Consider the following 22,374-nt stretch of genomic DNA (forward strand, 5'->3'; position numbering starts at 1 on the left):
TTTTATCAAAGTATTACATTTTCTGATACTTGTGGGTGTCATACTCGTGTAATCAATCGCCAATAAGAAAATGATTAAAACAAACGTGATCTTTGCATTTTCTGTAGAAATAAGAGATTTCATTGGGGTATAGGAAACCCCACCTCTCCAGTTGAGGGTTAAATAAAAACTACATAAGTCTGTGTGCACATGTTCCGAATTTTTCGCTATAAAAACGCGATAAACATGATTAAAATATGCATACATATGCATCCTATCATTTAGAATGCATTCCGCAATTTCTGTGCATATGTTGCGTTTTTTTCCGCAAATTTTTTTTTGCGGATTTCCCACTATATTATTGCATCCCAGAACTTCCAGAAAAACACACAAAAAATCCGCAAGATATATGCGAAAAATTCGCATGCGGATTTCTTGCAGAAAATGTCCGGTTTTGTTCAGGAAATTTCTGCATGAAATCCTGACGTGTGCACATAGCCTAAGTGGTTGCTCTGCTGACGATCCTAACTCGGAAGGGCATTCATTTTCCAGAACTGGTCAGAATCTGCTGTTCAAACCTTTCTAGAACTCAAGACTGGTTTCTATGCTGCTCCTGTCCTGACCCATCCTGACGTGGACAGACCTTTCTTCCTTGAACTGGATGCCTCTATTGGAGTAGGAGCACTTCTCTCTAAAAATATCTCTAGAGCAAGAAATCATACCTGTGGATTTTTCTCCACAAAATTTTCTCCAGAAGAATAGAATTATTCCATTGGTGACCGTGAACTCTTAGTCATAAAATTGGACACTAAGGATTGGCGACATCTTCTTGAACTAGCTAATTTCCCAGTGACAATCTATACCACAAACACCTGGAGTATCTGCAGTTTGCTTGCAGGCTGAATCAACATCCAGCTCGATGGTCGCTCTTTTTCTCACAATTTGATTTCATCCTCTTTTGGCTGTTATGGAATCATTTGAAAGGAGCAATAAGAGGGAGAGAGGGGTACAGTTACACACCTGTCATGGAGTGGTAATGAATCAACGCACACTCTTGATGAACATTTGCAGAAAGTTTATTTCACATATAGCGAATAAGACAAAAGCATTGATGTGGAAAAAGGTGCAGGAAATGAATTGGCAAAAAAATAGCGACAAAAACCAATGTTTCGACCCTGCCAGGGTCTTATTTGTACTGTCGCTGGAGACAAATGGCTGACAAGTTCAATTGTTGAAAATAGGAAGCGTGTCTGAGGGTAAGGGTACGTTCACATTAGCATTTTGTGGGGCTGCGTCGGGCGCAGCCGCGGCGACGCATGCGTCATGCGCCTTTATAGTTAACATGGGGGCACATGGACATGCGTTGTCTTGCGTTTTGTGACGCATGCGTCTTTTTGGCGCAAGCGTCAGGGCGCAGAGGACGCAGCAAGTTGCATTTTTTTGCGTCCAAAATCATGCCAAAAAAGGACGCATGCATCACAAAACAATGCGTTTTGCATGCGTTTTTGTTTGCGTTGTGTTGCGTCGCCGACGCATTCCCGCACAGCGTAAATGTGAACATAGCCTAAATGGTACCTATTTGGTATGTGTTACCAGGCACTCTCGCACCTTCATCATATGCGTCCTGCGGCTTCCAGTGCATCCGGTATCTACCTCCCGATGTACTGTCTGCCAGCAGTCTCCAGTGCTTCCAGTACCTGTTTCCTAGGGCTTAGAGGATCCACCTCTCCTCCTGAGACCAAACAGTATCAAACACTTCAAGATCTTATCTCACAATGCTCTCGGTTCTGGTGTCCTCCTCCCTCACTGACTGCTGTTCGATAAGATCTGAAATAGTTTATAATGATACATAGCTCTGCGGTATCTCTAAATAGTAGCTGTAAACATCAGTGATGAAAGGAGGGTGTATTATTTTTTTCTCCTGCATGATGTTGCCTACTTATGATTGTTAACTCATTAACCCCTTTCTGCCAGCTGACGGAATAGTACGTCAGCTGGCAGATCCCCTGCTCTGAGGTGGGCTCCGGCGGTGAGCCCACCTCAAAGCCGCGACATGTCAGCTGTTTTGTACAGCTGACATGTGCGCGCAATGAGCGCGAGCGGAATCGCGATCCGCCCGCGCCCATTAACTAGTTAAATGCCGCCGTCAAGCGCTGACAGCGGCATTTAACTAGCGCTCCCGGTCGCGCGGCCGGAAGTGCTCGCACTGCGGACCCCCGTCACATGATCGGGGGTCGGCAGTGCATCGCCATAACAACCAGAGGTCTCCTTGAGACCTCTATGGTTGTTGATGGCCGATTGCTTTGAGCGCTACCCTGTGCTCGGCGTTCAAAGCAACCCTGCATTTCTGCTACATAGAGGTGATCTGTACTTCACCTCTATGTAGCAGAGCCGATCGAGTAATGCATGCTTCTAGCCTCCTATGGAGGCTATTGAAGCATGCCAAAATTAAAAAAAAAAAGTGATTAAAAATATTAAAAAAATAAAAAAAATATAAAAGTTCAAATCACCCCCCTTTCGCCCCAATCAAAATAAAACAATTAAAAAAAAAATCAAACATACACATATTTGGCATCGCCGCGTTCAGAATCGCCCGATCTATCAATAAAAACAAAGGATTAACCTGACCGCTAAATGAGGTAGCGAGAAAAAAAATCAAAACGCCAAAATTACGTTTTTTTGGTCGCCGCGACATTGCATTAAAATGCAATAACGGGCGATCAAAAGAACGCATCTACACCAAAATGGTATCATTAAAAACGCCAGCTCGGCACGCAAAAAATAAGCCCTCACCTGACCCCAGGTCACGAAAATTGGAGACGTTACGGGTATCGGAAAATCGCGCATTTTTTTTTTTTTAGCAAATTTTGGAAAAAATTTTCACCACTTAGATAAAAAATAACTTTGACATGTTTGGTGTCTATGAACTCGTAATGACCTGGAGAATCATAATGGCAGGTTAGTTTTAGCATTTAGTGAACCTAGCAAAAAAGCCAAACAAAAAACAAGTGTGAGATTGCACTTTTTTTGCAATTTCATCACACTTGGAATTTTTTCCCGTTTTCTGTTACATGGCATGGTAAAATCAATGCTATAGTTCAAAAGTACATCTCGTCCCGCAAAAAATAAGCCCTCAGATGGCCATATTGACGGAAAAACAAAAAAGTTATGGCTCTGGGAAGGAGGGGAGCAAAAAACGAAAATGAAAAAGCAGAAAAAGCTCCGGGGGTGAAGGGGTTAAGGGGAAGAAGTACAAGTCCCCAGAGGCAAATCTGTGGTAACAACCAGTTGAACTATAACTAGTGTTGAGCGATACCGTCCGATACTTGAAAGTATCGGTATCAGATAGTATCGGCCGATACCCGAAAAATATCGGATATCGCCGATATCCGATACCAATACAAGTCAATGGGACATCAAGTATCGGAAGGTATGCTGATGGTTCCCAGGGTCTGAAGGAGAGGAAACTGTCCTTCAGGCCCTGGGATCCATAGGGATGTGTAAAATAAAGAATTAAAATAAAAAATATTGATATGCTCACCTCTCCGGCGGCCCCTGGACATCATGCTGCTAACCGGGAGGCTTCTTTGTTTAAAATGCGCGCCTTTAGGACCTGGGAATGACGTCCCGGGTTCTGATTGGTCGCGTGCCGGTCACATGGGCGGCACGCGACCAATCAGAACCCGGGACGTCATTCCCAGGTCCTAAAGGCGCGCATTTTAAACAAAGAAGCCTCCCGGTTAGCAGCATGATGTCCAGGGGCCGCCGGAGAGGTGAGCATATCAATATTTTTTATTTTAATTCTTTATTTTACACATCCCTATTGATCCGATACCGATACCCGATATCACAAAAGTATCGGATCTCGGTATCGGAATTCCGATACCGCAAGTATCGGCCGATACCCGATACTTGCGGTATCGGAATGCTCAACACTAACTATAACATAAATAATGGCCTAAACTTTACAAGTTCATATGTGTGCAAAGGAGAGGAAAAATAAAAAAATAAAAGCAAAGTTTTACCTGCTCTGCAGCCAATATTTCATGATGTGGCCAGTTAAAATGTACAAACTGATGAAAGGTCCTCTGAAATTCTTATAGAGCAATGCAAAGCTGGGTAACTATACTAGTCTCGAATAAAAGGACAATTTCAAAAGCGGAAAAATGTCTTAAGAAACCGGAGATCCTTAATGTAATTCAGCCTTCAATACTTCTATACAAACCATACCAGTTCTCCTTCAACTACACAGGTCCTAGGGCGTTATCTTAACTCATAGACAATAAAAACAATAGACGCAAATAGATGGATATTAGTATTAAATGCAGTTGTTTATTAATCCTTTGTTACAAATTTTAAAGGGGCGGTCTGACACCTCTCTCTTCTGTGTAGTCTGGTGTCAGGTGGAGGTAGATGCTGTTTTACTTAATTAGGACAGTTGAAGAGGGAACCATCCAGTTGGTCTCATTTGATTAATAAGACACCATAATTATTAGATGCCTGTTGTCTGACGTTTGCCTCTGAAACTGTCCCAATCATGTATACCAGAGAAGGACTGGTCAACCTCTTTAAGATGCAGTTATAGTGTTCACAAAAAAGTATTCTATATATATGATTAAATATTTTGGATTGTTATATGCATTACACTTGCTGATGTTTATTGCTCATTGCATACAGCACATTTCCTAATAATTATCATTTAGTGATCTAAATTGCTTTCCCTTTTAGGCTTGTGACTTAACTTTTACTGTAAATTTTCGGGTACTCTTCGTCAATAAAATACATTTATAAATTATGAAGTGGCTACTTCCCTGTGTAATTTCTCTGATGTGTAAGAAAATATTTCTTTGTGAAACATTTTCCAATTCTCAATATGAAAATGGCTTCTCCTCTGTGTGCATTCTTTGGGTAAGTTCACACAGGGCGTTTTTGCAGCAAAAAACGACCTGTGTGAACTTACCCATAGATTTATAAAAAGAGTGGATTTAGAAGAAGAACAATTCCCAGATTATGGACATGAATATGGCTTCTCATCGTTGTGAGTCTTGCTATGTCTAACAAGATTTGTTTTGTCAGTAAAACATTTTCCACATTCTTGACATAAAAATGGCTTCTCCCCTGTGTGAATTCTCTGATGTGCAGTAAGATTTTCTTTCTTCCTAAAACATTTTCCACATTCTGAACATGAAAATAGCTTTTCATCTGTATGGCTTATCTGATGTGTAACAAGTTGTGATTTAATGCTATAAGATTTACCACATATTGAACATGAGAATGGCTTCTCCCCTGTGTGAGTGCTTTTATGTTTAACTAGATCCCCTTTGTAGGCAAAACATTTCCCACATTCTTCACAAGAATATGGCTTCTCCCCTGTGTGAATTCTCTGATGTACAGTAAGAATTGTTTTCTTGGTAAAGCATTTCCCACATTCTGAACATGAAAATGGCTTCTCATCGTTGTGAGTCTTGCTATGTCTAACAAGAATTGTTTTGTCAGTAAAACATTTTCCACATTCTTGACATAAAAATGGCTTCTCCCCTGTGTGAATTCTCTGATGTGCACAAAAATTTGCTTTTTTGATAAAACATTTCCCACATTCTGAACAAGAAAACGGCTTCTCCCCTGTGTGAATTTTCTTATGTGCAACAAGATTTGTTTTGTAGGTAAAATATTTCCCACATTCTGCACATGAAAATGGTTTATCCCCTGTGTGAGTTCTCTGATGTGCAGTAAGATTTTCTTTCCTGGTAAAAAATTTCCCACATTCTGCACATGAAAATGGTTTATCCCCTGTGTGAGTTCTCTGATGTGCAGTAAGATTTTCTTTCCTGGTAAAAAATTTCCCACATTCTGCACATGAAAATAGTATATCCCCTGTGTGAGTTCTCTGATGTGCAGTAAGATTTTCTTTCCTGGTAAAAAATTTCCCACATAATGAACATAAAAATGGCTTCTCCCCAGTGTGATTTCTCTCATGTACAGTAAGCCTTGTTTTCTTGGTAAAACATTTCCCACATTCTGCACATGAAAATGGTTTCTTCCCTGAATGAGCTTTTTGATGTTCAGTATCACTTTTGTTATTATTTTGCTCAAGAGTCTGTAATAAATCAGAAGGTGGGAACTGTTGATAAGGAATAGATGATAGATTTTTGCTATGAAGGGCTGGCAGTTTATCTGAAATGATGTCATGCTCTTCAAATATATATGGTGTGATACCATAATCGGCTGCTTCAAAATCAGTAACTGTCAGATATCCCTCTGACACACAGTCATCTGCGAAGAAAAAAAAAAAACTTTTTTCATAAATTCTGCATTTAGCAACAAATTGTATTAAAATTCAAGTATTAGCTGACGAAGACGGATACAAATTGTAGACTTCAATCCGAGGACTAGTAGTTTATGATATTAAGAGGTTGTACAATTTTTAGTTCCTCTTCTAATGCTAGCTTTTTAAAGCTTTACTCTTCAATTTGCTTGTCAATACATTTTTGTAATGAAATGTTCAGTGGAGAATCATTAAGAGGCCTGTAAGTCAGTGCTATTAGGTGGTGTCTGTCTCATAGCTACATGAATTATAGCACAAAACAAGGCAAAGAAGAGGAGCAGGATTGCTGTGTACATAGAAGTCATGACTTTAGAGCAGGTGTAAGATTGGAGCAGTATGTGTATTTTTGTATGTATTTTCATTATGCTACCTTCCTGGCTCATAAGCAATACACACCGGTAAGCACTTTGCTCATTAGGCTCTTCCTATATCAAGCTCTCTTCGGCTTATGGGCACACACTCCTGACGAAGCTGTTGCAGAACAGTGATAAGCATGGGGTCTTTCTCTCCACATCTTTGGTCTTCACACCTTCTACTTATCAAGGTAGTTCATTATGGTTGTTTATGTTCTGGGAGCATATGAGGTAGTATCTATCAAAGGGATTTCCCTTTGCATCTGAGTGTTAATATTTGCAGCACTATTTGGTTGGCTTTGCTCCTTTGGTCTAACCTCTTGTGGTGATTCTCTCTATCCCCCTATTTATTTAATATGCGTATATTTTGCATGTGACCTCTATACCATACCTTAAATCTTAAATTACTATCTTTTTATATGGGTAATACTTCTAATATGAACTAGTCAAGGGTTTTATAAATATTCATATAAATGGTGGTCCAAAAGTAGGTGGACAGAAAATAATTTATTTTGATTTATATATAAAATTATATTTATTAACACAAGCATAATATTGACAATTAAATTTTATTCTGAACAATAATACAAAAGCCCTTAAATTTTATCAACGCAGGTGTTAAAACTGTTTTCCATCACAATTTCCACAGCTTTGAAGTCTGCCTCTTAGGCTACTTTCACACTAGCGTCGGTATGCGCCTGTCGCAGTGCGTCGGGCCGACGTACCGACGTATACTGTGAAATAAAAGCACAATGGGGGCAGCGGATGCAGTTTTTCAACGCATCTGCTGCCCCATTGTAATGTCCGGGGAGGAGGGGGCGGAGTTCCGGCCGCGCATGCGCGGTCAGAAATGGCGGACACGACGCACAAAAAAAGTTACATGTAACTTTTTTTGTGACGACGGTCCGCCAAAACACAACGCATCCGTCGCACGACGGATGCGACGTGTCGCAATGCATCCCTAATGCAAACCTATGGAGAAAAAACACATCCTGCGGGCTAGTGTGAAAGTAGCCTTACGCTTCGACAAACATTTTTGCACAAGTCTCTTTGGGTATTCATTTCTTGAAATGCATCTCTTATGTAATTTTTCAAATCACTGACACTTTTTGGTTTTCGACTATAAACTTTGTCCTTGAGAACTCCCCAAAAGAAAAAATCCACTGGGGTTAAGTCTGGTGAACGTGCCGGCCAATCAAGTGAGCCTCTTTGTCCAATCCGTTTATTAGGAAATGTTTCATCAAGATACTCGCAGACTACTCTTGAATAATGTGGAGGGGCCCCATTTTGTTGGAAACAAAGGTCATTTGAATTAGGCTGTTGCTGTAACTGGGGAACAACTTGATTCATTAGAATTTTGAGATACTTATCTCCTGTGACTGTTCCATAAAAAAAAAAAAAAAAAATAAAAGGTCCAAAAAACACCAAAACTTGAAATACCAACTTCATAACCCTATTACACATACTGTCCACCTACTTTTGGACCACCCTGTATATATTTTCTATTGCTTCTTCCTACAAACACGGCAATTCAGTTATTTAACATTGCACCAGGGGTGCTGGATGATTGCTCTGTTTGTTCTACATGCTTTAATGGTTTTTAATGCAATTTTTTGTGTGTTCATGGTTACTAATAAAGCTATGTATTTTTTGATTGTTTATCAGGTGTGCGCACTAATTGTTTGTATTGGTCTTTCTCTCTTCTCCTTTTGTATGAAATCATTTTCCATACAAGGTGTAGCACCATGATAAGTATTTAGCACATTTCTATGTATTTGGATGCATCATAGGTGTGCTCTAGCTTTGTATACTAGTCCGCGAGTAGTGACTAGTGTGACATCATGTCTGGCCAATACGTTTTTCTTTTTCACCAGTATGAAGCCTGTCCACACACTCTGTGACGGCAGTGGATGTGACGTCAGTAACCTCTGATGTACAGCTGGTCACTCCCGAACTTGTAATGGCCCTCCCTGATAAATTTAAGGGAGAGAAAGACCAGTTCAGGTTATTCAGGGAGAGCTGTAGGTTATTTTTTACTCTGCAACCCCAGTCATCAGGGGAGGAGTTCGAGAGGGTGGGAATAATCATGTCCCTACTGCAAGGAGGTCCTCAGACCTGGGAATTTTCCTTGTCACCACAAGCACCAGAATGTTTTTTTGACGATCAGACAGTGTAATGATCTTAGAATTTGATGTCAATTTCTTCTTGGGGACTTTGAGGATATCTACCTAGATGAATGGATATTTCCTTGATTTATCCAATATCTTATTGATATGTTTGTTCAGTTTAATTGAATGCTACTAGAATGTTGAAATTGTTTCTGACTATCTCAGTCAGAGATAGACAGAAAGAGACATTATACACAAAATGCACTTTATACAGATAGACAGTGTTTAACTGTTATGCTGATGGATTCGCACGGTATATAAGCGCCATTTTGTACACTGCTCTGCTCCTCCCAATATCAGACCATCTCGCTGAGCTGTCTCGTACAAACACTTTCAGCACCTCTACATCCTTCTGATGCTGGAGAGTCTCCATCCAGCTATTGTGAGGTATGGTCAGACTGTACAGGAATTTAATAGGACTGTATCCTGCAGAGTTTTGCTTCCCTGGCCTATCCCCTGCCAGCAGTGGATATATTAGGCAGCTCCACCCTCCACACCTTGCCTGAGCTAAGATTGTAGTTACAGTTTGTCTCCAGTTCCCTGTCTAGGTGCTTTATTGTTTTTTCTCTCCTGTTATTGACTCGGCTTGTTTACTTGTTCTGTCTGATCTCTCCGCTCAGGAAGCTGGCTTCGTACATTGAACTTGTACTGCCCGCCCTGACCTCGGACTTTCTAACCACGCCTCTGTATTCGCTCTCTGTGCTTCTTTTTGTGCCTTTGACCCAAAGGTCAGCTGCTGCAGGTCCGGGCACTACCCTGGAGTGTAAGCTGGTGACTACCCTAACAACCCAAGCCTATTCTCACCATCAGAGACTCTAGTGAAGACCAGGTAGTCACTTAGTTACGCCCCTCAAGGGTAAAACTCCGCCTAACAGGCAGCACTTATCCACCCTCTCCATATGCAATCTCTCATAATCTTGCTGCGTGGAGAATATCATGGATTTTGTTGTGCAACTTGTTTTTTAACTCCTTGGCATCACAACCAATTTTGACCTTAATAACTGATCATTTCTTCTTTTTTACCTTCCTATTATCAAGTTCTAGGGGATATAACTATTTTGAGTGACAGTCACATGAGAGCCTTTTTTCAGATGGGTTGTCAGTGGTATCATTTTTGTGTACATACGAGTGGTACTCATTAAAGATTTCCCTTGACCCACTGCACATGTGTAATGATATAAGTCTCTATAGGTTACGTGCCAATTTGCAACTCAGAACTGATAACGGTCTTGATTTTACAGGTGCTGGAGTGGTGTGAGGTTTCATAATGGACCCAGAGGAATACAGAGCAGTCATCAAGTTCCTTTATTTGAAAGGCCACACCAAAGGAGATGTTCGATGAGATGAAATAGGCTTATGGTGATGATACCCAATCATATGATGTAGTCAAGAACTGGAATCGTAAATTCAAATGTGGTCGGACTTCGGTGCAAAGAGCTCCAATTCTAGGGTGACCCCACTCTGCTATTAATGAACACACTATCCAGCAAGTGCAGGTCGCCATTTTGGAAAATCGCATTGTAATTATTGGCCCAAAATGTCAAGATTAGTGTGTGGTCAGTGAAAAAAATAATCTAAGACCATCTTCACATGCAAAAGGTATCCGCTTGCTGGGTTCCCCGGCTTCTCACATCTTTCCAGAAAAAGGAACGAGTCAAATGCTCTCAGACTCTATTGGCGATGAGTGATGGAAACGAGGACTTTTTAAACAGATTGATCACACAGGAAGGAAGCTGGGTCCATCACTATGATCCTGAGACTAAAGTCCAGTTGATGCAATGGAAGCATCATGACTCACCACCTCCAAAGAAGGCACGTGCCCAACTCTCGGCAGACAAGGTCATGCTCACAGTATTTTGGGACCAGCACACAGTAGTATTGATGGTTTTCCTAGCAAAGGGTACCATGATCACTGGGGCATACTATGCTTCACTGCTGCAGAGATTGCGGGAGGCCATCAAAACCAAGAGACATGGCATGCTCACCAAAGATGTCCGTCTTCTGTAAGACAATGCACCAGTTCACAACTCACAAGTTGCCCAAATGGAAGCATGGTCCTGTGGCTTTGAAACTGTACCGCATCCCCCTTATTCACCTGACCTCGCACCATCGGACTTCCACTTCTTTCCAACAATGAAGTTATTTTTGACGTGCAAGCATTTTCCAGATAATGAGACTTTGATTTCCGAAGTCACAACGTGGCTTTTGAAGCAACCTGTTAACTTCTACAAGAAGTGTGTGTCCCTAGGTGGCAGCTACAGTGGGGCAAAAAAGTATTTAGTCAGTCAGCAATAGTGCAAGTTCCACCACTTAAAAAGATGAGAGGCGTCTGTAATTTACATCATAGGTAGACCTCAACTATGGGAGACAAACTGAGAAAAAAAAATCCAGAAAATCACATTGTCTGTTTTTTTAACATTTTATTTGTATATTATGGTGGAAAATAAGTATTTGGTCAGAAACAAAATTTCATCTCAATACTTTGTAATATATCCTTTGTTGGCAATGACAGAGGTCAAACGTTTTCTGTAAGTCTTCACAAGGTTGCCACACACTGTTGTTGGTATGTTGGCCCATTCCTCCATGCAGATCTCCTCTAGAGCAGTGATGTTTTTGGCTTTTCGCTTGGCAACACGGACTTTCAACTCCCTCCAAAGGTTTTCTATAGGGTTGAGATCTGGAGACTGGCTAGGCCACTCCAGGACCTTGAAATGCTTCTTATGAAGCCACTCCTTCGTTGCCCTGGCGGTGTGCTTTGGATCATTGTCATGTTGAAAGACCCAGCCACGTTTCATCTTCAGTGCCCTTGCTGATGGAAGGAGGTTTGCACTCAAAATCTCACGATACATGGCCCCATTCATTTTTTCATGTACCCGGATCAGTCGTCCTGGCCCCTTTGCAGAGAAACAACCCCAAAGCATGATGTTTCCACCACCGTGCTTTACAGTAGGTATGGTGTTTGATGGATGCAACTCAGTATTCTTTTTCCTCCAAACACGACAAGTTGTGTTTCTACCAAACAGTTCCAGTTTGGTTTCATCAGACCATAGGACATTCTCCCAAAACTCCTCTGGATCATCCAAGTGCTCTCTAGCAAACTTCAGACAGGCCCGGACATGTACTGGCTTAAGCAGTGGGACACGTCTGGCACTGCAGGATCTGAGTCCATGGTGGCGTAGTGTGTTACTTATGGTAGGCCTTGTTACATTGGTCCCAGCTCTCTGCAGTTCATTCACTAGGTCCCCCCGCGTGGTTCTGGGATTTTTGCTTACCGTTCTTGTGATCATTCTGACCCCACGGGGTGGGATTTTGCGTGGAGCCCCAGATCGAGGGAGATTATCAGTGGTCTTGTATGTCTTCCATTTTCTAATTATTGCTCCCACTGTTGATTTCTTCACTCCAAGCTGGTTGGCTATTGCAGATTCAGTCTTCCCAGCCTGGTGCAGGGCTACAATTTTGTTTCTGGTGTCCTTTGACAGCTCTTTGGTCTTCACCATAGTGGAGTTAGGAGTCAGACTGTTTGAGGGTGTGCACAGGTGTCTTTTTATACTGATAACAAGTTTAAACAGGTGCCATTACTACAGGTAATGAGTGGAGGAAAAAGGAGACTCTTAAAGAAGAAGTTACAGGTCTGTGAGAGCCAGAAATATTGATTGTTTGTTTCTGACCAAATACTTATTTTCCACCATAATATGCAAATAAAATGTTAAAAAAACAGACAATTTGATTTTCTGGATTTTTTTTTCTCAGTTTGTCTCCCATAGTTGAGGTCTACCTATGATGTAAATTACAGACGCCTCTCATCTTTTTAAGTGGTGGAACTTGCACTATTGCTGACTGACTAAATACTTTTTTGCCCCACTGTATATATAGAAGGACCAATAACTGTTAACCAAGTTTCATTGCTCTCAGTCCACAGGAAGTGAGTCAAGGGAAATCTTTAATGAATGCCCCTTGTATATCTTATTAATGTAGTGAAACCTCCACCAGGGGGAGCTGGTGAGGGAAGAGGTTAAAAACTAAGCGTAGCAAAAGAGAACAACAGCACAGGTGTCACAGGTAATGAAAGAGTGGTCAGACGAACCGAGTCAGAAACATTTAGGAACAGAAGTGCAAGAAGGAGCAACCATATACATAGTCAAAATACTGAGCCGAGGGTCAGAGCCAAACATGAGCACGGGGTCCAAAAACGTGAGACGGAAGACGTGGTCGGGGTACAAGCAAGAGAATCAAAAAGCCAGACAGAGAACGTAGCAGCAGAGACGGATACCAAGAGACGGGGTCATACACGCGAATACAAGTCAAAGGCAGGAGGGTCACCAAGGAACAAGGGTCAGAGGCTCTAAACTGGAAGCTTGAGCTATCACTAACACTCGTCAGCAGGCTGTGATAGACTGAAATAGCCCAGCAAGCTCCAGAAGGAGGCTGAGGACATTAACCCCTGCATGACCAGTCCCGAGAGAGGAAAGAAGGAAGTAAATTTGGGACTGGACCATGACAATTAACACACTTTTTATTAACTCTTAATGCTTAACTTTTTTTCATAAAAAAATGCAAAAGCCATCCTGCCTCGTCACGGCGATCGTCGTTGGGACAGTACTAACGCTAATATTAAAAACCTTACCGTTTGTCAAGTAACATGCATGTAGGTAAGGACTGAGAAGAACTGAGCCAAACTACATGCATGTCATTTGACAAATGGTAACGTTTTTAATATTAGAGTTTGGACTGTCCCAACTACGGTCGCAGAGACGGGATGGCTTTCACATTTTTTTAATAAGAAAACATGTTAACCAAGTACTGTATATTATTTTCATGCACTGTGCTATTTATTTACTGCAGTGTATTTAATCATTATGTTTCTGTGTCTGTTTGTTTTCTGTTTAGTGGATAGTGTGAACATGCGTTTATATGCTGCATGCACACCAGTTTATGTCCCAGTTCATACCTTTGGATTTTCTTCTGTGTCTGCATCATGTGCATATAAAGGTGAGGCCTGCCTTTCTTTCCTGTGAGGCCGGGGTTACACTAGCGAGTTTTACGGACGTATGAGAGGTGCAAAACTACGCAATGCACACAGACCAATGATTTTCTATGGGGCAGATCCTATCTGTCGTATATTTATCAGCTGTATGCTGCATTTGTCAGCGTATTGCGCAAAAAATCCACCAATGAAAGTCTATGGGGGCGAGAAAAATACGGATTACACACGGACCATCAGTGTGACTTGCGAGAAATACACAGCGGTATTCTAGAGAAAAGCCGGTAATTCAGCGCGGTGGACAGTAAAATCACACTGACAGGTTAGAATAGAATAGATAAAATTAATGTCTACACATAGTATAGCTGTACATAACCTCATATGAACTTGAGCGTGGGAATTTTTCAGAATATTTTCTCACACTCGAGTTCATATAAGGTTATACCAGCAGGGGGCGCATCACCGCGAGTTTAAGTAACTATGTTCCCCTGCTTCCATTCATTCCCAAGATTTTTCAGTCAGGAGCACAGTTGCATTAGCAGGCTCCAGGCTATAAAAATCTTTAACCCCTTCAGATGGATTTACAGCGCGGGACAAGAGTGAACGACGGAAAGTATGGGATATTGTTGTTTTTTTATTTTAACTTTGTTTCAGGTGACAAGGGTCTTCAATTGGATTGAAAGTAAATAATAATAGTATAATAAACTATTACAACACCCTGTGTCTTTATTTCATTAAAATACTTTTTTCATAATTTGTGTGTGTTTTATTAACCATTTACTACTATTGGATTAATAATGGATAGGTGTCTTATTGACACCTCTCCATTATTAACCTGGCTTAAGATCACCTTACAATAGCAAGGTGACATTAACCCTTTATTACCCCATATCCCACCGCTACACGGGAGTGGGAAGAGAGAGGCCAAGTGCCAGAATAGGCGCATCTTACAGATGCGCCTTTTCTGGGGTAGCTGGGGGTCCTATATCCATGGTCCCTCTCTAGGCTATTAATAACTGCCCTCAGTCACTGGCTTTCCCACTCTGGCGGAGAAAATTGTGCGGGAGCCCACGCCAGTTTTTTCCACGATTTAACCCTTTATTTTAACAGCTAGAGCCCCCAAATTTTGCAAAACACATTACTAACATTAGTAGTGAGGAATATGCAAAAAAAAAAAAAAAAAAAGGGATATGAAATGGTTTACTGTATGTAAACCATGTCTCATATCCTGTCGGGTTTGGGAAGGAGATAGCAAAAGCCGGCAATTAAATTACCGGCTTTTAAGCTAACAAGTGCTGTATTAAACATACATACATATCTATATACACTGTATATATATTTTGATGAATATTTCAGCCCATGGATCCATTGTATGTCCGTTTTGCAAGCCGGCGCAAAAATCTCGCTGTATGGATGCCATACGGATTACATACGGAGGTTTACATGTGCAAAATACGCTGCCACACCCTGCCTGCGGATGACATACGGATCACTATTTTGAGATCATTTCTGCGTATTACGCATGTGACCCCGGCCTGAGCTGGGCATTATTGATGTGGTTTCCCATGGCTGTGTGTCCACTAGTTGGGCTCAGTCCCTCTCGGCCCTTATCTACATACATGTCACTTGATAAACGGTAAGGGTTTTATAATATTACAGTTAGGGCTATCAACTACGGTCACTGTGAAGAGGCGGGATGGTTTTCGCATTTTTTTTTTTATTAAAAAACATGTTAACTAAGCACCATATATTATTTTCATGCACTATGCTATTTATTTATTTACTGCAGAATATTTAACCGCTTAGTAACAGAGCCAATTTGCAGCTTAATGTCCAAGCCAATTTTCACAATTCTGACCACTATCACTTTATGTGGCTATAACTCTGGAGCGCTTCAACGTATCCCACTGATTCTGAGGTAGTTTTTCGGGACATATTGTACTTCTACAGAGAGTGGTGTCACAAAAAATACTTACTAAATAACATTTCCCACATGTCTACTTTACATCAGTTTACAATTTTGGAACCAAATTTTTTTTTTGTTAGGACGTTATAAGGGCTAAAAGTTGACCAGCAATTTCTAGTTTATCCAACAAAATTTAAAAAACCATTTTTTTTTTAGGGACCACCTTACATTTGAAGTGACTTTGTGGGGTCACTATAATAGAAAATACCCGAAGTGACACCATTCTAAAAACTGCACCCCTCAAGGTGTGCAAAACCACATTCAAAAAGTTTATTAACCCTTCATGTGCTTCACAAGAACTAAAGCAATGTGGAAGGAAAAAAATGAACAAAAATTTTTACTTTTCACAAAAAATTTACTCTGGAACTATTTTTTTTTTTTATTTTCACAAGGGTATCAGGAGAAAATGGACCACACAATTTGTTTGGGTGCATGGCAGGGCTCAGAAGGGAGGGAACACCATTTGACTTTTTGAACTCAAAATTGGCTGGAATCAATGATGGCGCCATGTCGTGTTTGGAGACCCCCTAATGTACCTAAATAGTGGAAACCCCCAATTCTAACTCCAACCCTAACCCCAACACACCCCTACCCACAGCCCTAACCACAAGCCTAACCTTAGCCCTAACCCTAACTTTAGCCCTAGCCCTCACTTTAGCCCAACTCACTTTAGCCCAAATCTAACCCTAATGGAAAAATGGAAATTTATTTTGTTTCATTATTTTTCCATTTTTTATTTTGATCACTGTGATAAACACTATCACCGTGATCAAAATGAACCAATAGGAAAATTGTCCTATTGTTGCCGGGCGCCGGCCAGCAGATCTCGGCGAGTGCACTGCGCATGTGCCCTTCATTTTCTCCTGGAAGAAGACACATCAAGGCGGGATTCCTGGACTCCAGAAGTATAGGGGGGGCGATCGGGGGAGCAAATTTCTCTCTCCTCTGATGAGCGATCACATCAGAGGAGAAATTAAAATGAGAATCTGACTTGTCTTTTTTTGTGTGTGGTCGTTATACTGTATAACGGCGATCGCAACACCGGGTCAGCAAAATCTGACCTGAATCAGGTTCTTTGGGATCTCAGCTACCCCCGACTGCCGAGACCCCAGAGAAATTCCGACTATGGGGGGGCAGGGGGGGCTATACACTTTTTCCACAGCATCGTTAATTAACGGCGCTGTGGCTTAAGAACACTTAATTGCCGCCGTGAAAAGGCGTATCAGCGGTCGTTAAGGGGTTAATCATTATGTTTCTGTATTTGGTTTTTACTCATCAATTTAAGTAGATGCACAACCTCACCAGCCAGGATCAGTCATATCTGGACTGTGTCCTTTCTCGAGAAATTATCCTGAGATCTGACTCAATGAACTACTATATTAAAGGCCTCTTTCATACGTCCAGATAATTCCGGTACCAGAGAAATCGGTACCGGAGTTATCCGTGTCCGTGTGCTCACGTGGAACATCAGTGTGGCACAAGTGCGGCAACCGTGTGCCGCCTGAGGACCACACGGACCGTGCAGGAGAGACAGCGCAACACTAAGCGCTGTCCCCCCTGTGTGGTGCTGAAGCCGGCATTCATCTCTTCTCCCCCACAGGAGAGAAGAGATGAAAGATCAAGTTTTTGTTATTTTTTGTTCAAAATAAAGTTTGAAGGTGACCCCCGCCTCCCATTCCCAGTGCGCCGCCCGGCCCCTTGCAGAGAAATACTCACCCAGCTCCCGCGATGGCACCACTCTCCTCTCACCGCTGGCAGCCTGTCCTGTGTGAGCGGTCACGTGGGACCGCTCATTACAGTGAGGAATATGTGCATATTCCTCACTGTAATGAGCGGTCCCACGTGACCGCTCACACAGGAGAAGCTGCCAGCGCTGAGAGGAGAGAGGAGACATCGCGGGAGCTGGGTGAGTATTTCTCTGCAAGGGGCCGGGCGGCGCACTGGGGATGGGAGGCGGGGGTCACCTGCAAACTTTATTTTTAACAAAAAATAACAAAAACTTGATCTTTCATCTCTTCTCTCCTGCGGGGGAGAAGAGATGAATGCCGGCTTCAGCCCCACACAGGTGGGACAGCGCTTACTGTAGCGCTGTCTCTCCTGCGGGCGGTACGTGCACACGGAGGAGAGTGCACACTGTTCTCCGTGTGCACATGTGCAGGACGTATTGCTGTACGTGCTGCCGGAGAAAAACGCACATGTCTCCGTATTTTCAACACGGACACACGGTCCGTGAAAACACGGAGACATGTGCATAGACCCATTCATTTGAATGGGTCTACGTGTGTCAGTAACTCCGGTACGTGAGAAAAATGTCAGTACACGTACCGGAGACACTGACATGTGAAAGAGGCCAAAAAGCTGGCCCAATAGCAGGATTTGGCCCATTTTGCCATTAGTCTACTTACTGCCCTGTCCAGCCTCAGGCAGGGTAAAAAGTGCAAGAAATTGCAATGTCACACTGTAGTGGACAAGATTGTCTTCCAAAGGTGTGGAAAACCTTACCTTATGCCAGTGGTCCCCAACCTTTCTGACCACATTCAGCTCTGAGAGAGGGTCGCGAGCCACATCCAGTTCCCGCTCAGCTCAAAGTTGTGGCAACCAAAGACCCCTTTACTGGTATAATGATAACGAAAGCTTTTCCACATAAATCACCCGGAAGCAGTTTACCAAGATCCAGGGGTTCCAACAATACCCCCATTCAAAATTCTCCCAACACACTGTCGCATCCAGCTTCAAGTGTCTCTTCTGATAAGTAGTATCATGCTGTCTCCAGCTTACCATAGTTAAATTATCTCTAAACATGTGCATCCAAATCTGCTCTTCTGTGCAGAGCTGCTCACAATATTCACCATTGTGAGATGTGCTCTTCATACCTGTTTGCTAAACCTGGAGCTAATGCATCAAGCTGGCAGACAGCCGCGAGCCACAATACATGGGACCGCAAGCCACATGTGGCTCCCGAGCTACAGGTTGGGGACCCCTGCCTTATACTGAATCCAGCATATCGTACATCTATGTTTACACACCTACAGCTTGTTCCACTCATTTACTGAGGTGGATTCATGAAGTTGCAGGTCACGGTGAGTGAACAAGCCCAAAGTGTTAGCACAGTCGGGTAGAAGGCACAGAGTAGACCTTAAGGCCAGAACTGAGGGAGAAGACTAGTCCAAGTAGCACACAGCATACAGTGAGGCAGAAGAACCACCAACAATTTTATAACGACATTATGCTGAAAAATAGAATGGACAGCACCTCCAAATCATACATTGATCTAAAGTCGCTAGGCAAAAATATAACTGAACATGAGATTCTTAGTTTAAACATTCTGATCAGGCTGTATAAAGCCCACTGCCACTTCACGGCAAACCTCGTAGTGGGTCCCAATCGCTCGAGCGGAGCCTTGCGCTTACCTCCACCACTGCGGCCATGTGCCGGCAGTGCAGTTGGCCCAGTATCTCCAGACTGCGCCGCCCCTCAAGCACAGAACCAGAGCAAAAATGGCCGACACACAGCACCAACACTGTGGCAATGGGCTTCATACACTCTGATCAGAATGTTAAACTAACAACTTCATGTGCAGTTTTATATATTTTTGCCTAGCAGCATTAAATCAATGCATGATTTTTGGAGGTGCTGTCCATTCTCTTTTTCAGCATATTGCATGATCTGTTCTTTTTTTTTTTTTTTTCTTTGGACGTGCACTCCTCCCATTTGACACAGGTGATTTTAATTAGCAGGAGACTGCAAAGAAAGGGGTTTAGCCCATTTTTGCTCTCACTGGAGAGCCTGAGGAAGGCGAGTTTCAATACTCCTTTCATTTGGTGTGGGTGCTGTGTGGTGACCATTGTTGCTGTGGCTTTGTGCAGGTGGGGAGGCGCGGTCTGGAGTCATGGGGGCTGTCTTGCAGGATGGGTGCTGTGGGGCCTCAGGCCATCTGCCCTGCCGGTGCATTGTCGCCTTGGCGGTGGTCGGTGTGCGGCTCCGCTCCGTTAGGGCAATAGGGACCCACTAAGAGGTTTGCGGTGATATAGCAGTGGGCTTCATACACTCTGATCAGAGTGTTAAACTAAGAGCCTCATGTTCAGTTATAAATATTTTTGCCTAGCGGCAATAGATCAATGTATGATTTTTTGAGGTGCTGTCCATTCTCTTTTTCAGCATATTGAATAATGACAGTTCATATGCTTAATGCAAACAGTGCGTTAATCCAGGTGGCTAAGAGTGTTAACTGTCACTACTGAGAAACTGCAGAAATCACAGGAGAGTTGAAAAACAACTGGACAATCTTAACAGTCCAATACCAGCTTGGTATGCTTACTGCAAGTGATGGGTTAGTCCAGAAACTGCATAGCAGAGAATTAACCAACAGGACTGAGTGCATGCAGAAATTATACAAACATGCAAGATGATAGCACAATGTAAAAGAATTGTTGGAGCATTCTGAACAACTGAAGTCTCAACACGAAGATAAAGGTGAATCTCTACCTGGCCTAGGAAGATGATGTCACAGAGATGCAACAGGCAACTTGGAAAACTTGACGCAGAGCACAGCAAAGAACAGCAGGTGTATGGGAAAGCAACCAAGCCTGGCCAAGACAGGTGATTAACACAACTATCTCCAATGATTAGATATATCAATGGGGACAGGGGAAACTGGCAAGAATGAAACTGCTGCTGCCCGCCTGTTTATCAAGATTCAACCCTTACCGTACCGTTACACTAAACGACTTACCAACGATCACGACCAGCGATACGACCTGGCCGTGATCGTTGGTAAGTCGTTGTGTGGTCGCTGGGGAGCTGTCACACAGACAGCTCTCTCCAGCGACCAACAATCAGGGGAAAGACTTCGGCATCGTTGAAACTGTCTTCAACGATGCCGAAGTCCCCGGGTAACCAGGGTAAACATCGGGTTACTAAGTGCAGGGCCGCGCTTAGTAACCAGATATTTACCCTGGTTACCATTGTAAAAGTTAAAAAAAAACAGTACATACTCACATTCTGATGTCTGTCACGTCCCCCGCCGGCGTCCACAGGGTTAAAACTGCTTTCGACAGGAGCGCTTGCTAATGCACGCGCTGGCTGCTGCCGAGAGCTCCCCTGCACTGACTGTGTCAGCGCCGACACAGTGACAGCGGTGACGTCACCGCTGTGCTCTGCTTTATGGCCGGTGTTGACACAGTCAGTGCAGGGAAGCTCTCGTGGACGCCGGGGGACGTGACAGACATCAGAATGTGAGTATGAACTGTTTTTTTTTTTACTTTTACAATGGTATCCAGGGTAAATATCGGGTTACTAAGCGCGGCCCTGCGCTTAGTAACCTGATATTTACCCTGGATACCATTGTAAAACATTGCTGGCATCATTGCTTTTGCTGTCAAACACGACAATACACGCCGATCTGACGACCAAATAAAGTTCTGGACTTCTAGCTCCGACCAGCGATATCACAGCAGGATCCAGATTGCTGCTGCGTGTCAAACACAACGAGATCGCTATCCAGGACGCTGCAACGTCACGGATCGTTGCCTGTTATGATGCGGTGGTTTAGGAGCAACATGGAACGAGCTCTGAAGGAAGTGGTATCTGTACTGACCGCAGTGCCTAAGCTCAACACAACACTAGAAGTAGCCGTGGGATGTACCTGTCACTCCCTAGACATCTCGACACAGCCTAAGAGCTAACTACCCCTAAAGATAGAAGCAGGAAAACTATCTTGCCTCAGAGAAAATCCCCAAAGGATAGATGAGCCCCCCACAATAAATGACTGTGAGTGGAGAGGGAAAAGACATACACAGAATGAAACCAGAATGAGCACAGGAGGCCAGTCTAGCTAGATAGATAGGACAGGATGGCATACTGTGCGGTCAGTATAAAACACTACAAAAATCCACGCAGAGTTTACTAAAAACTCCACACCTGACTAAAGGTGTGGAGGGTAAATCTGCTTCCCAGAGCTTCCAGCAAGACAGAATTAATTCATACTGATAAGCTGGACAAACGTAGAAAACACAGAACGGATAAGTCCAGAATCTGTGGACAGAAAAGCGCAAGCAAGAACTTAGCTTAGCAGAACTGGTCAGGAAAACAGGGAAATCCAAAGAGATGTGAATCCAACCAGAAACCATTTACAAGTGGCACAAGCTAAAGGAAAAGCCAGGCTTAAATAGCCGAGCAGAAACGACGATCAGGTGGAAGCAGCTGAAGACAGCTAACTCCAAGGAGCAGCCATACCACTAGAAACCACAAGAGGGAGCCCAAGAGCAGAACTCACAACAGCTGTCGTTCTCGTTGTAAAGTTGCTGAGTGTGAAGGTACCTTTACTGAAAAGGCAGCCAGTGCTAAAGACATCTCCTGCCTGTCCATTATGTTTCAAACTGCACTACTGCTGTTAAACAGTCAGAAATCTTTCGCCTGTCCATTATGTTCCATACCGTGCTGCCTCTGAGATGGAACCCTGCCCTGCAGAGGGTAGATCCAAGAATAAACTCCCAAAACATGGATAATTTTTGGACGGTTAAAAGGTCCCAATGTTTTCCTCTTGGAAGATTCCCAGCTCAGAATACAAATTTATCAAGGCATTAAACAGATGTCTCCGAAAA

The 22,374-nt window shown here is 42.9% G+C and overlaps 1 pseudogene; it reads right to left on the minus strand.

Annotated features, from left to right (window-relative positions):
• The window catches only part of LOC138666537 (zinc finger protein 850-like), a 112,160-nt pseudogene that overhangs the window by 38,445 nt on the left and 51,341 nt on the right, over positions 1–22,374 (minus strand).

Source organism: Ranitomeya imitator, chromosome 2, assembly GCF_032444005.1.
Source record: "Ranitomeya imitator isolate aRanImi1 chromosome 2, aRanImi1.pri, whole genome shotgun sequence".
Lineage (NCBI taxonomy): Eukaryota > Metazoa > Chordata > Amphibia > Anura > Dendrobatidae > Ranitomeya > Ranitomeya imitator.